A 12137-nucleotide genomic window follows, 5' to 3' on the forward strand; every position below is an offset into this window, starting at 1 on the left:
CTGAGAACACTTCTGTCTAGTTTTTTTGTGTGAGATATTCTGGTTTCCAACGAAGGCCTCAAGAGATCCAAATGTCCACTTGCATATTCTGCAGAAACACTGTTTCAAAACTGCTCTATCAAAAGGAAGGATTATCTCTCTGAGTTCAATGCACACACCATAAAGGTGTTTCTGAGAAACCTTCTGTCTGGTTTTTATATGAAGATATTTCCTTTTCCACCATAGGCCACAAAGCCCTCCGAAAGAAAACTTGCAGATTCTACAAAAAGGGTGTTTCAAAACTGTTCTATCAAGGGAAATGTTCAATTCTGTGGGTTGAAGAAACACATCACAAAGCAGTTTCTGAGAATGCTGCTGTCCAGTATTTATGTGAAGATATTCCCGTTTCCAACGAAAGCCTGAAAGAGCTACAAATATCCACTTGCAGATTCTGCAAAATGACGCTTTGAAAACTGCTCCACGAAAAGGAAGTTTCAAGTCTGTGAGTTGAATGCACACATCGTAAAGAAGTTTCAGAGAATGCTTCTGTCTAGATTTTATGTGAAAGTATTTCCGTTTCCACCATTGGCCTCAAAGCATACCAAATGAACACTTGCAGATTCTACAAAAAGACTTTTCCAAAACTGTTCTATCAAAATACAGATTCAACTCTGGGTGACGAACGCATACAACAGAAAGTAGTTTCAGAGAACAATTCTGTCTGGTTTTTATGTGAAGATAGTCCCGTTTCCAACGAACGCTTCAAAGAGCTCCATATATATCCTTATGCAGATTCTGCAAAAATACTATTTCAAAACTGCTCTACCCAAAGGAAGGTTGAACTCTGTTTGTTGAATGCACACATCATAAGGAAATTTCAGAAAATGCTTCTGTCTAGTTTTTCTGTGAAGTTGTTTCCTTTTCCACCAGAGGCTTCAAAGCGCTCCTAATGAACATTTGCAAATTCTACAAAAAGAGTGTTTCAAAAGTGCTCTATCAAAAGAAAGGTTCAACTCTGTGTGTTGCATGCACGCAACACAAAGCAGTTTCTGAGAACACTTCTGTCTAGTTTTTATGTGAAGATATTCACGTTTCCAACGAAGGTCTCAAAGAGCTCCAAATATCCACTGGCAGATTCTGCGAAAAGTCTCTTTCAAGACTGCTCCATCGAAAGGAAGGTTCAAGTCTCTGAGTTGAATACACACATCTTAAAGAAGTTTCAGAAAATGCTTCTGTCTAGATTTTATGTGAAGATATTTCCTTTTCCACCATTGGCCTCAAAGCACAACGAATGAAAACTTGCAGATTCTATAAAAAAAAGTGTTTCAAAACTGCTGTATTAAAAGAAAGATTCAACTCTGTTAGTTGAATGTGTACAACACAAAGCAGGTTCAGAGAACACTTCTGTCTAGTTTTATGTGAAGATTGTACCATTTCCAACGAACGCCTCAAAAAGCTCCAAATATCCACATGCATATTCTGCAAAAACACTGTTTCAGAACTGCTCAAACAATGGAAGATTCAACTCTGTTAGTTAAATGCACACGTCATAAAGGAGTTTCTTAGAATGCTTCCGTCATGTTTTTATGTGACATTGTTTCCTTTTCCACCGTGGGCTTCAATTCCCTCCAAATGAACACTTGCAAATTCTACCAAAAGAGTGTTTGAAAAGTGCTCTATCAAAAGAAAGGTTCAACTCTGTGTGTTGAGTGCACACAACACAAAGAAGTTTCTGAGAATACCTCTGTCTAGTATTTATGTGAAGATATTCACGTTTCCAACAAAGGCCTCAAAGAGCTCCAAATATCCACTTGCAGATAACATAAAAAGAATGTTTCAAAACTGCTCTTTCAAAAGGAAGGTTGAACTCTGTGAGTTGAAAGCACACATCATAAATAACTTTCACAGAATGCTTCTGTCTGGATTTTTTGTGAAGATACTTCCTTTTCCAACATAGGCCTCAAAGTGCTCCTAATGAACAATTGCACATTCTACAAAGAATATTTCAAAACTGCTCTTTCAGAAAAAGTTTTTCAACTCTGTGAGTTGGATTCACGCTACACAAACCAGTTTCACAGAATGCATCCATCTAGTTTTTATTTGAAGATGTTACCATTTCCAACGATGGCCTGTAAGTGCTCCAAATATCCACTTGCAGATTCTGGAAAAACACTGTTTCAAAACTGCTCTAAGAAAAAGAAGGTTCAACTCTGTGAGTTGAATGCACACATCAAAAAATTGTTTCTGAGAATGCTTCTGTCTAGTTTTTATATGAAGATATTTCCTTTTCCACGATAGACCTCAAAGCACACCCCATGAACACTTGCAGATTCTACAAAAAAAGAGTGTTTCAAAACTGCTCTATCAAAAGAAAGATTCAACATTGTGAGTTGAAGGCATACAACACGAAGCAGTTTCTGAGAACACTTCTGTCTAGTTTTTTTGTGTGAGATATTCTGGTTTCCAACGAAGGCCTCAAGAGATCCAAATGTCCACTTGCATATTCTGCAGAAACACTGTTTCAAAACTGCTCTATCAAAAGGAAGGATTATCTCTCTGAGTTCAATGCACACACCATAAAGGTGTTTCTGAGAAACCTTCTGTCTGGTTTTTATATGAAGATATTTCCTTTTCCACCATAGGCCACAAAGCCCTCCGAAAGAAAACTTGCAGATTCTACAAAAAGGGTGTTTCAAAACTGTTCTATCAAGGGAAATGTTCAATTCTGTGGGTTGAAGAAACACATCACAAAGCAGTTTCTGAGAATGCTGCTGTCCAGTATTTATGTGAAGATATTCCCGTTTCCAACGAAAGCCTGAAAGAGCTACAAATATCCACTTGCAGATTCTGCAAAATGACGCTTTGAAAACTGCTCCACGAAAAGGAAGTTTCAAGTCTGTGAGTTGAATGCACACATCGTAAAGAAGTTTCAGAGAATGCTTCTGTCTAGATTTTATGTGAAAGTATTTCCGTTTCCACCATTGGCCTCAAAGCATACCAAATGAACACTTGCAGATTCTACAAAAAGACTTTTCCAAAACTGTTCTATCAAAATACAGATTCAACTCTGGGTGACGAACGCATACAACAGAAAGTAGTTTCAGAGAACAATTCTGTCTGGTTTTTATGTGAAGATAGTCCCGTTTCCAACGAACGCTTCAAAGAGCTCCATATATATCCTTATGCAGATTCTGCAAAAATACTATTTCAAAACTGCTCTACCCAAAGGAAGGTTGAACTCTGTTTGTTGAATGCACACATCATAAGGAAATTTCAGAAAATGCTTCTGTCTAGTTTTTCTGTGAAGTTGTTTCCTTTTCCACCATAGGCTTCAAAGCGCTCCTAATGAACATTTGCAAATTCTACAAAAAGAGTGTTTCAAAAGTGCTCTATCAAAAGAAAGGTTCAACTCTGTGTGTTGCATGCACGCAACACAAAGCAGTTTCTGAGAACACTTCTGTCTAGTTTTTATGTGAAGATATTCACGTTTCCAACGAAGGTCTCAAAGAGCTCCAAATATCCACTGGCAGATTCTGCGAAAAGTCTCTTTCAAGACTGCTCCATCGAAAGGAAGGTTCAAGTCTCTGAGTTGAATACACACATCTTAAAGAAGTTTCAGAAAATGCTTCTGTCTAGATTTTATGTGAAGATATTTCCTTTTCCACCATTGGCCTCAAAGCACAACGAATGAAAACTTGCAGATTCTATAAAAAAAAGTGTTTCAAAACTGCTGTATTAAAAGAAAGATTCAACTCTGTTAGTTGAATGTGTACAACACAAAGCAGGTTCAGAGAACACTTCTGTCTAGTTTTATGTGAAGATTCTACCATTTCCAACGAACGCCTCAAAAAGCTCCAAATATCCACATGCATATTCTGCAAAAACACTGTTTCAGAACTGCTCAAACAATGGAAGATTCAACTCTGTTAGTTAAATGCACACGTCATAAAGGAGTTTCTTAGAATGCTTCCGTCATGTTTTTATGTGACATTGTTTCCTTTTCCACCGTGGGCTTCAATTCCCTCCAAATGAACACTTGCAAATTCTACCAAAAGAGTGTTTGAAAAGTGCTCTATCAAAAGAAAGGTTCAACTCTGTGTGTTGAGTGCACACAACACAAAGAAGTTTCTGAGAATACCTCTGTCTAGTATTTATGTGAAGATATTCACGTTTCCAACAAAGGCCTCAAAGAGCTCCAAATATCCACTTGCAGATAACATAAAAAGAATGTTTCAAAACTGCTCTTTCAAAAGGAAGGTTGAACTCTGTGAGTTGAAAGCACACATCATAAATAACTTTCACAGAATGCTTCTGTCTGGATTTTTTGTGAAGATACTTCCTTTTCCAACATAGGCCTCAAAGTGCTCCTAATGAACAATTGCACATTCTACAAAGAATATTTCAAAACTGCTCTTTCAGAAAAAGTTTTTCAACTCTGTGAGTTGGATTCACGCTACACAAACCAGTTTCACAGAATGCATCCATCTAGTTTTTATTTGAAGATGTTACCATTTCCAACGATGGCCTGTAAGTGCTCCAAATATCCACTTGCAGATTCTGGAAAAACACTGTTTCAAAACTGCTCTAAGAAAAAGAAGGTTCAACTCTGTGAGTTGAATGCACACATCAAAAAATTGTTTCTGAGAATGCTTCTGTCTAGTTTTTATATGAAGATATTTCCTTTTCCACGATAGACCTCAAAGCACACCCCATGAACACTTGCAGATTCTACAAAAAAAGAGTGTTTCAAAACTGCTCTATCAAAAGAAAGATTCAACATTGTGAGTTGAAGGCATACAACACGAAGCAGTTTCTGAGAACACTTCTGTCTAGTTTTTTTGTGTGAGATATTCTGGTTTCCAACGAAGGCCTCAAGAGATCCAAATGTCCACTTGCATATTCTGCAGAAACACTGTTTCAAAACTGCTCTATCAAAAGGAAGGATTATCTCTCTGAGTTCAATGCACACACCATAAAGGTGTTTCTGAGAAACCTTCTGTCTGGTTTTTATATGAAGATATTTCCTTTTCCACCATAGGCCACAAAGCCCTCCGAAAGAAAACTTGCAGATTCTACAAAAAGGGTGTTTCAAAACTGTTCTATCAAGGGAAATGTTCAATTCTGTGGGTTGAAGAAACACATCACAAAGCAGTTTCTGAGAATGCTGCTGTCCAGTATTTATGTGAAGATATTCCCGTTTCCAACGAAAGCCTGAAAGAGCTACAAATATCCACTTGCAGATTCTGCAAAATGACGCTTTGAAAACTGCTCCACGAAAAGGAAGTTTCAAGTCTGTGAGTTGAATGCACACATCGTAAAGAAGTTTCAGAGAATGCTTCTGTCTAGATTTTATGTGAAAGTATTTCCGTTTCCACCATTGGCCTCAAAGCATACCAAATGAACACTTGCAGATTCTACAAAAAGACTTTTCCAAAACTGTTCTATCAAAATACAGATTCAACTCTGGGTGACGAACGCATACAACAGAAAGTAGTTTCAGAGAACAATTCTGTCTGGTTTTTATGTGAAGATAGTCCCGTTTCCAACGAACGCTTCAAAGAGCTCCATATATATCCTTATGCAGATTCTGCAAAAATACTATTTCAAAACTGCTCTACCCAAAGGAAGGTTGAACTCTGTTTGTTGAATGCACACATCATAAGGAAATTTCAGAAAATGCTTCTGTCTAGTTTTTCTGTGAAGTTGTTTCCTTTTCCACCATAGGCTTCAAAGCGCTCCTAATGAACATTTGCAAATTCTACAAAAAGAGTGTTTCAAAAGTGCTCTATCAAAAGAAAGGTTCAACTCTGTGTGTTGCATGCACGCAACACAAAGCAGTTTCTGAGAACACTTCTGTCTAGTTTTTATGTGAAGATATTCACGTTTCCAACGAAGGTCTCAAAGAGCTCCAAATATCCACTGGCAGATTCTGCGAAAAGTCTCTTTCAAGACTGCTCCATCGAAAGGAAGGTTCAAGTCTCTGAGTTGAATACACACATCTTAAAGAAGTTTCAGAAAATGCTTCTGTCTAGATTTTATGTGAAGATATTTCCTTTTCCACCATTGGCCTCAAAGCACAACGAATGAAAACTTGCAGATTCTATAAAAAAAAGTGTTTCAAAACTGCTGTATTAAAAGAAAGATTCAACTCTGTTAGTTGAATGTGTACAACACAAAGCAGGTTCAGAGAACACTTCTGTCTAGTTTTATGTGAAGATTCTACCATTTCCAACGAACGCCTCAAAAAGCTCCAAATATCCACATGCATATTCTGCAAAAACACTGTTTCAGAACTGCTCAAACAATGGAAGATTCAACTCTGTTAGTTAAATGCACACGTCATAAAGGAGTTTCTTAGAATGCTTCCGTCATGTTTTTATGTGACATTGTTTCCTTTTCCACCGTGGGCTTCAATTCCCTCCAAATGAACACTTGCAAATTCTACCAAAAGAGTGTTTGAAAAGTGCTCTATCAAAAGAAAGGTTCAACTCTGTGTGTTGAGTGCACACAACACAAAGAAGTTTCTGAGAATACCTCTGTCTAGTATTTATGTGAAGATATTCACGTTTCCAACAAAGGCCTCAAAGAGCTCCAAATATCCACTTGCAGATAACATAAAAAGAATGTTTCAAAACTGCTCTTTCAAAAGGAAGGTTGAACTCTGTGAGTTGAAAGCACACATCATAAATAACTTTCACAGAATGCTTCTGTCTGGATTTTTTGTGAAGATACTTCCTTTTCCAACATAGGCCTCAAAGTGCTCCTAATGAACAATTGCACATTCTACAAAGAATATTTCAAAACTGCTCTTTCAGAAAAAGTTTTTCAACTCTGTGAGTTGGATTCACGCTACACAAACCAGTTTCACAGAATGCATCCATCTAGTTTTTATTTGAAGATGTTACCATTTCCAACGATGGCCTGTAAGTGCTCCAAATATCCACTTGCAGATTCTGGAAAAACACTGTTTCAAAACTGCTCTAAGAAAAAGAAGGTTCAACTCTGTGAGTTGAATGCACACATCAAAAAATTGTTTCTGAGAATGCTTCTGTCTAGTTTTTATATGAAGATATTTCCTTTTCCACGATAGACCTCAAAGCACACCCCATGAACACTTGCAGATTCTACAAAAAAAGAGTGTTTCAAAACTGCTCTATCAAAAGAAAGATTCAACATTGTGAGTTGAAGGCATACAACACGAAGCAGTTTCTGAGAACACTTCTGTCTAGTTTTTTTGTGTGAGATATTCTGGTTTCCAACGAAGGCCTCAAGAGATCCAAATGTCCACTTGCATATTCTGCAGAAACACTGTTTCAAAACTGCTCTATCAAAAGGAAGGATTATCTCTCTGAGTTCAATGCACACACCATAAAGGTGTTTCTGAGAAACCTTCTGTCTGGTTTTTATATGAAGATATTTCCTTTTCCACCATAGGCCACAAAGCCCTCCGAAAGAAAACTTGCAGATTCTACAAAAAGGGTGTTTCAAAACTGTTCTATCAAGGGAAATGTTCAATTCTGTGGGTTGAAGAAACACATCACAAAGCAGTTTCTGAGAATGCTGCTGTCCAGTATTTATGTGAAGATATTCCCGTTTCCAACGAAAGCCTGAAAGAGCTACAAATATCCACTTGCAGATTCTGCAAAATGACGCTTTGAAAACTGCTCCACGAAAAGGAAGTTTCAAGTCTGTGAGTTGAATGCACACATCGTAAAGAAGTTTCAGAGAATGCTTCTGTCTAGATTTTATGTGAAAGTATTTCCGTTTCCACCATTGGCCTCAAAGCATACCAAATGAACACTTGCAGATTCTACAAAAAGACTTTTCCAAAACTGTTCTATCAAAATACAGATTCAACTCTGGGTGACGAACGCATACAACAGAAAGTAGTTTCAGAGAACAATTCTGTCTGGTTTTTATGTGAAGATAGTCCCGTTTCCAACGAACGCTTCAAAGAGCTCCATATATATCCTTATGCAGATTCTGCAAAAATACTATTTCAAAACTGCTCTACCCAAAGGAAGGTTGAACTCTGTTTGTTGAATGCACACATCATAAGGAAATTTCAGAAAATGCTTCTGTCTAGTTTTTCTGTGAAGTTGTTTCCTTTTCCACCATAGGCTTCAAAGCGCTCCTAATGAACATTTGCAAATTCTACAAAAAGAGTGTTTCAAAAGTGCTCTATCAAAAGAAAGGTTCAACTCTGTGTGTTGCATGCACGCAACACAAAGCAGTTTCTGAGAACACTTCTGTCTAGTTTTTATGTGAAGATATTCACGTTTCCAACGAAGGTCTCAAAGAGCTCCAAATATCCACTGGCAGATTCTGCGAAAAGTCTCTTTCAAGACTGCTCCATCGAAAGGAAGGTTCAAGTCTCTGAGTTGAATACACACATCTTAAAGAAGTTTCAGAAAATGCTTCTGTCTAGATTTTATGTGAAGATATTTCCTTTTCCACCATTGGCCTCAAAGCACAACGAATGAAAACTTGCAGATTCTATAAAAAAAAGTGTTTCAAAACTGCTGTATTAAAAGAAAGATTCAACTCTGTTAGTTGAATGTGTACAACACAAAGCAGGTTCAGAGAACACTTCTGTCTAGTTTTATGTGAAGATTGTACCATTTCCAACGAACGCCTCAAAAAGCTCCAAATATCCACATGCATATTCTGCAAAAACACTGTTTCAGAACTGCTCAAACAATGGAAGATTCAACTCTGTTAGTTAAATGCACACGTCATAAAGGAGTTTCTTAGAATGCTTCCGTCATGTTTTTATGTGACATTGTTTCCTTTTCCACCGTGGGCTTCAATTCCCTCCAAATGAACACTTGCAAATTCTACCAAAAGAGTGTTTGAAAAGTGCTCTATCAAAAGAAAGGTTCAACTCTGTGTGTTGAGTGCACACAACACAAAGAAGTTTCTGAGAATACCTCTGTCTAGTATTTATGTGAAGATATTCACGTTTCCAACAAAGGCCTCAAAGAGCTCCAAATATCCACTTGCAGATAACATAAAAAGAATGTTTCAAAACTGCTCTTTCAAAAGGAAGGTTGAACTCTGTGAGTTGAAAGCACACATCATAAATAACTTTCACAGAATGCTTCTGTCTGGATTTTTTGTGAAGATACTTCCTTTTCCAACATAGGCCTCAAAGTGCTCCTAATGAACAATTGCACATTCTACAAAGAATATTTCAAAACTGCTCTTTCAGAAAAAGTTTTTCAACTCTGTGAGTTGGATTCACGCTACACAAACCAGTTTCACAGAATGCATCCATCTAGTTTTTATTTGAAGATGTTACCATTTCCAACGATGGCCTGTAAGTGCTCCAAATATCCACTTGCAGATTCTGGAAAAACACTGTTTCAAAACTGCTCTAAGAAAAAGAAGGTTCAACTCTGTGAGTTGAATGCACACATCAAAAAATTGTTTCTGAGAATGCTTCTGTCTAGTTTTTATATGAAGATATTTCCTTTTCCACGATAGACCTCAAAGCACACCCCATGAACACTTGCAGATTCTACAAAAAAAGAGTGTTTCAAAACTGCTCTATCAAAAGAAAGATTCAACATTGTGAGTTGAAGGCATACAACACGAAGCAGTTTCTGAGAACACTTCTGTCTAGTTTTTTTGTGTGAGATATTCTGGTTTCCAACGAAGGCCTCAAGAGATCCAAATGTCCACTTGCATATTCTGCAGAAACACTGTTTCAAAACTGCTCTATCAAAAGGAAGGATTATCTCTCTGAGTTCAATGCACACACCATAAAGGTGTTTCTGAGAAACCTTCTGTCTGGTTTTTATATGAAGATATTTCCTTTTCCACCATAGGCCACAAAGCCCTCCGAAAGAAAACTTGCAGATTCTACAAAAAGGGTGTTTCAAAACTGTTCTATCAAGGGAAATGTTCAATTCTGTGGGTTGAAGAAACACATCACAAAGCAGTTTCTGAGAATGCTGCTGTCCAGTATTTATGTGAAGATATTCCCGTTTCCAACGAAAGCCTGAAAGAGCTACAAATATCCACTTGCAGATTCTGCAAAATGACGCTTTGAAAACTGCTCCACGAAAAGGAAGTTTCAAGTCTGTGAGTTGAATGCACACATCGTAAAGAAGTTTCAGAGAATGCTTCTGTCTAGATTTTATGTGAAAGTATTTCCGTTTCCACCATTGGCCTCAAAGCATACCAAATGAACACTTGCAGATTCTACAAAAAGACTTTTCCAAAACTGTTCTATCAAAATACAGATTCAACTCTGGGTGACGAACGCATACAACAGAAAGTAGTTTCAGAGAACAATTCTGTCTGGTTTTTATGTGAAGATAGTCCCGTTTCCAACGAACGCTTCAAAGAGCTCCATATATATCCTTATGCAGATTCTGCAAAAATACTATTTCAAAACTGCTCTACCCAAAGGAAGGTTGAACTCTGTTTGTTGAATGCACACATCATAAGGAAATTTCAGAAAATGCTTCTGTCTAGTTTTTCTGTGAAGTTGTTTCCTTTTCCACCATAGGCTTCAAAGCGCTCCTAATGAACATTTGCAAATTCTACAAAAAGAGTGTTTCAAAAGTGCTCTATCAAAAGAAAGGTTCAACTCTGTGTGTTGCATGCACGCAACACAAAGCAGTTTCTGAGAACACTTCTGTCTAGTTTTTATGTGAAGATATTCACGTTTCCAACGAAGGTCTCAAAGAGCTCCAAATATCCACTGGCAGATTCTGCGAAAAGTCTCTTTCAAGACTGCTCCATCGAAAGGAAGGTTCAAGTCTCTGAGTTGAATACACACATCTTAAAGAAGTTTCAGAAAATGCTTCTGTCTAGATTTTATGTGAAGATATTTCCTTTTCCACCATTGGCCTCAAAGCACAACGAATGAAAACTTGCAGATTCTATAAAAAAAAGTGTTTCAAAACTGCTGTATTAAAAGAAAGATTCAACTCTGTTAGTTGAATGTGTACAACACAAAGCAGGTTCAGAGAACACTTCTGTCTAGTTTTATGTGAAGATTGTACCATTTCCAACGAACGCCTCAAAAAGCTCCAAATATCCACATGCATATTCTGCAAAAACACTGTTTCAGAACTGCTCAAACAATGGAAGATTCAACTCTGTTAGTTAAATGCACACGTCATAAAGGAGTTTCTTAGAATGCTTCCGTCATGTTTTTATGTGACATTGTTTCCTTTTCCACCGTGGGCTTCAATTCCCTCCAAATGAACACTTGCAAATTCTACCAAAAGAGTGTTTGAAAAGTGCTCTATCAAAAGAAAGGTTCAACTCTGTGTGTTGAGTGCACACAACACAAAGAAGTTTCTGAGAATACCTCTGTCTAGTATTTATGTGAAGATATTCACGTTTCCAACAAAGGCCTCAAAGAGCTCCAAATATCCACTTGCAGATAACATAAAAAGAATGTTTCAAAACTGCTCTTTCAAAAGGAAGGTTGAACTCTGTGAGTTGAAAGCACACATCATAAATAACTTTCACAGAATGCTTCTGTCTGGATTTTTTGTGAAGATACTTCCTTTTCCAACATAGGCCTCAAAGTGCTCCTAATGAACAATTGCACATTCTACAAAGAATATTTCAAAACTGCTCTTTCAGAAAAAGTTTTTCAACTCTGTGAGTTGGATTCACGCTACACAAACCAGTTTCACAGAATGCATCCATCTAGTTTTTATTTGAAGATGTTACCATTTCCAACGATGGCCTGTAAGTGCTCCAAATATCCACTTGCAGATTCTGGAAAAACACTGTTTCAAAACTGCTCTAAGAAAAAGAAGGTTCAACTCTGTGAGTTGAATGCACACATCAAAAAATTGTTTCTGAGAATGCTTCTGTCTAGTTTTTATATGAAGATATTTCCTTTTCCACGATAGACCTCAAAGCACACCCCATGAACACTTGCAGATTCTACAAAAAAAGAGTGTTTCAAAACTGCTCTATCAAAAGAAAGATTCAACATTGTGAGTTGAAGGCATACAACACGAAGCAGTTTCTGAGAACACTTCTGTCTAGTTTTTTTGTGTGAGATATTCTGGTTTCCAACGAAGGCCTCAAGAGATCCAAATGTCCACTTGCATATTCTGCAGAAACACTGTTTCAAAACTGCTCTATCAAAAGGAAGGATTATCTCTCTGAGTTCAATGCACACA

This window comes from Pongo abelii, chromosome 13 (genome assembly GCF_028885655.2).
Source record: "Pongo abelii isolate AG06213 chromosome 13, NHGRI_mPonAbe1-v2.0_pri, whole genome shotgun sequence".
Classification (NCBI taxonomy): Eukaryota; Metazoa; Chordata; class Mammalia; order Primates; family Hominidae; genus Pongo; species Pongo abelii.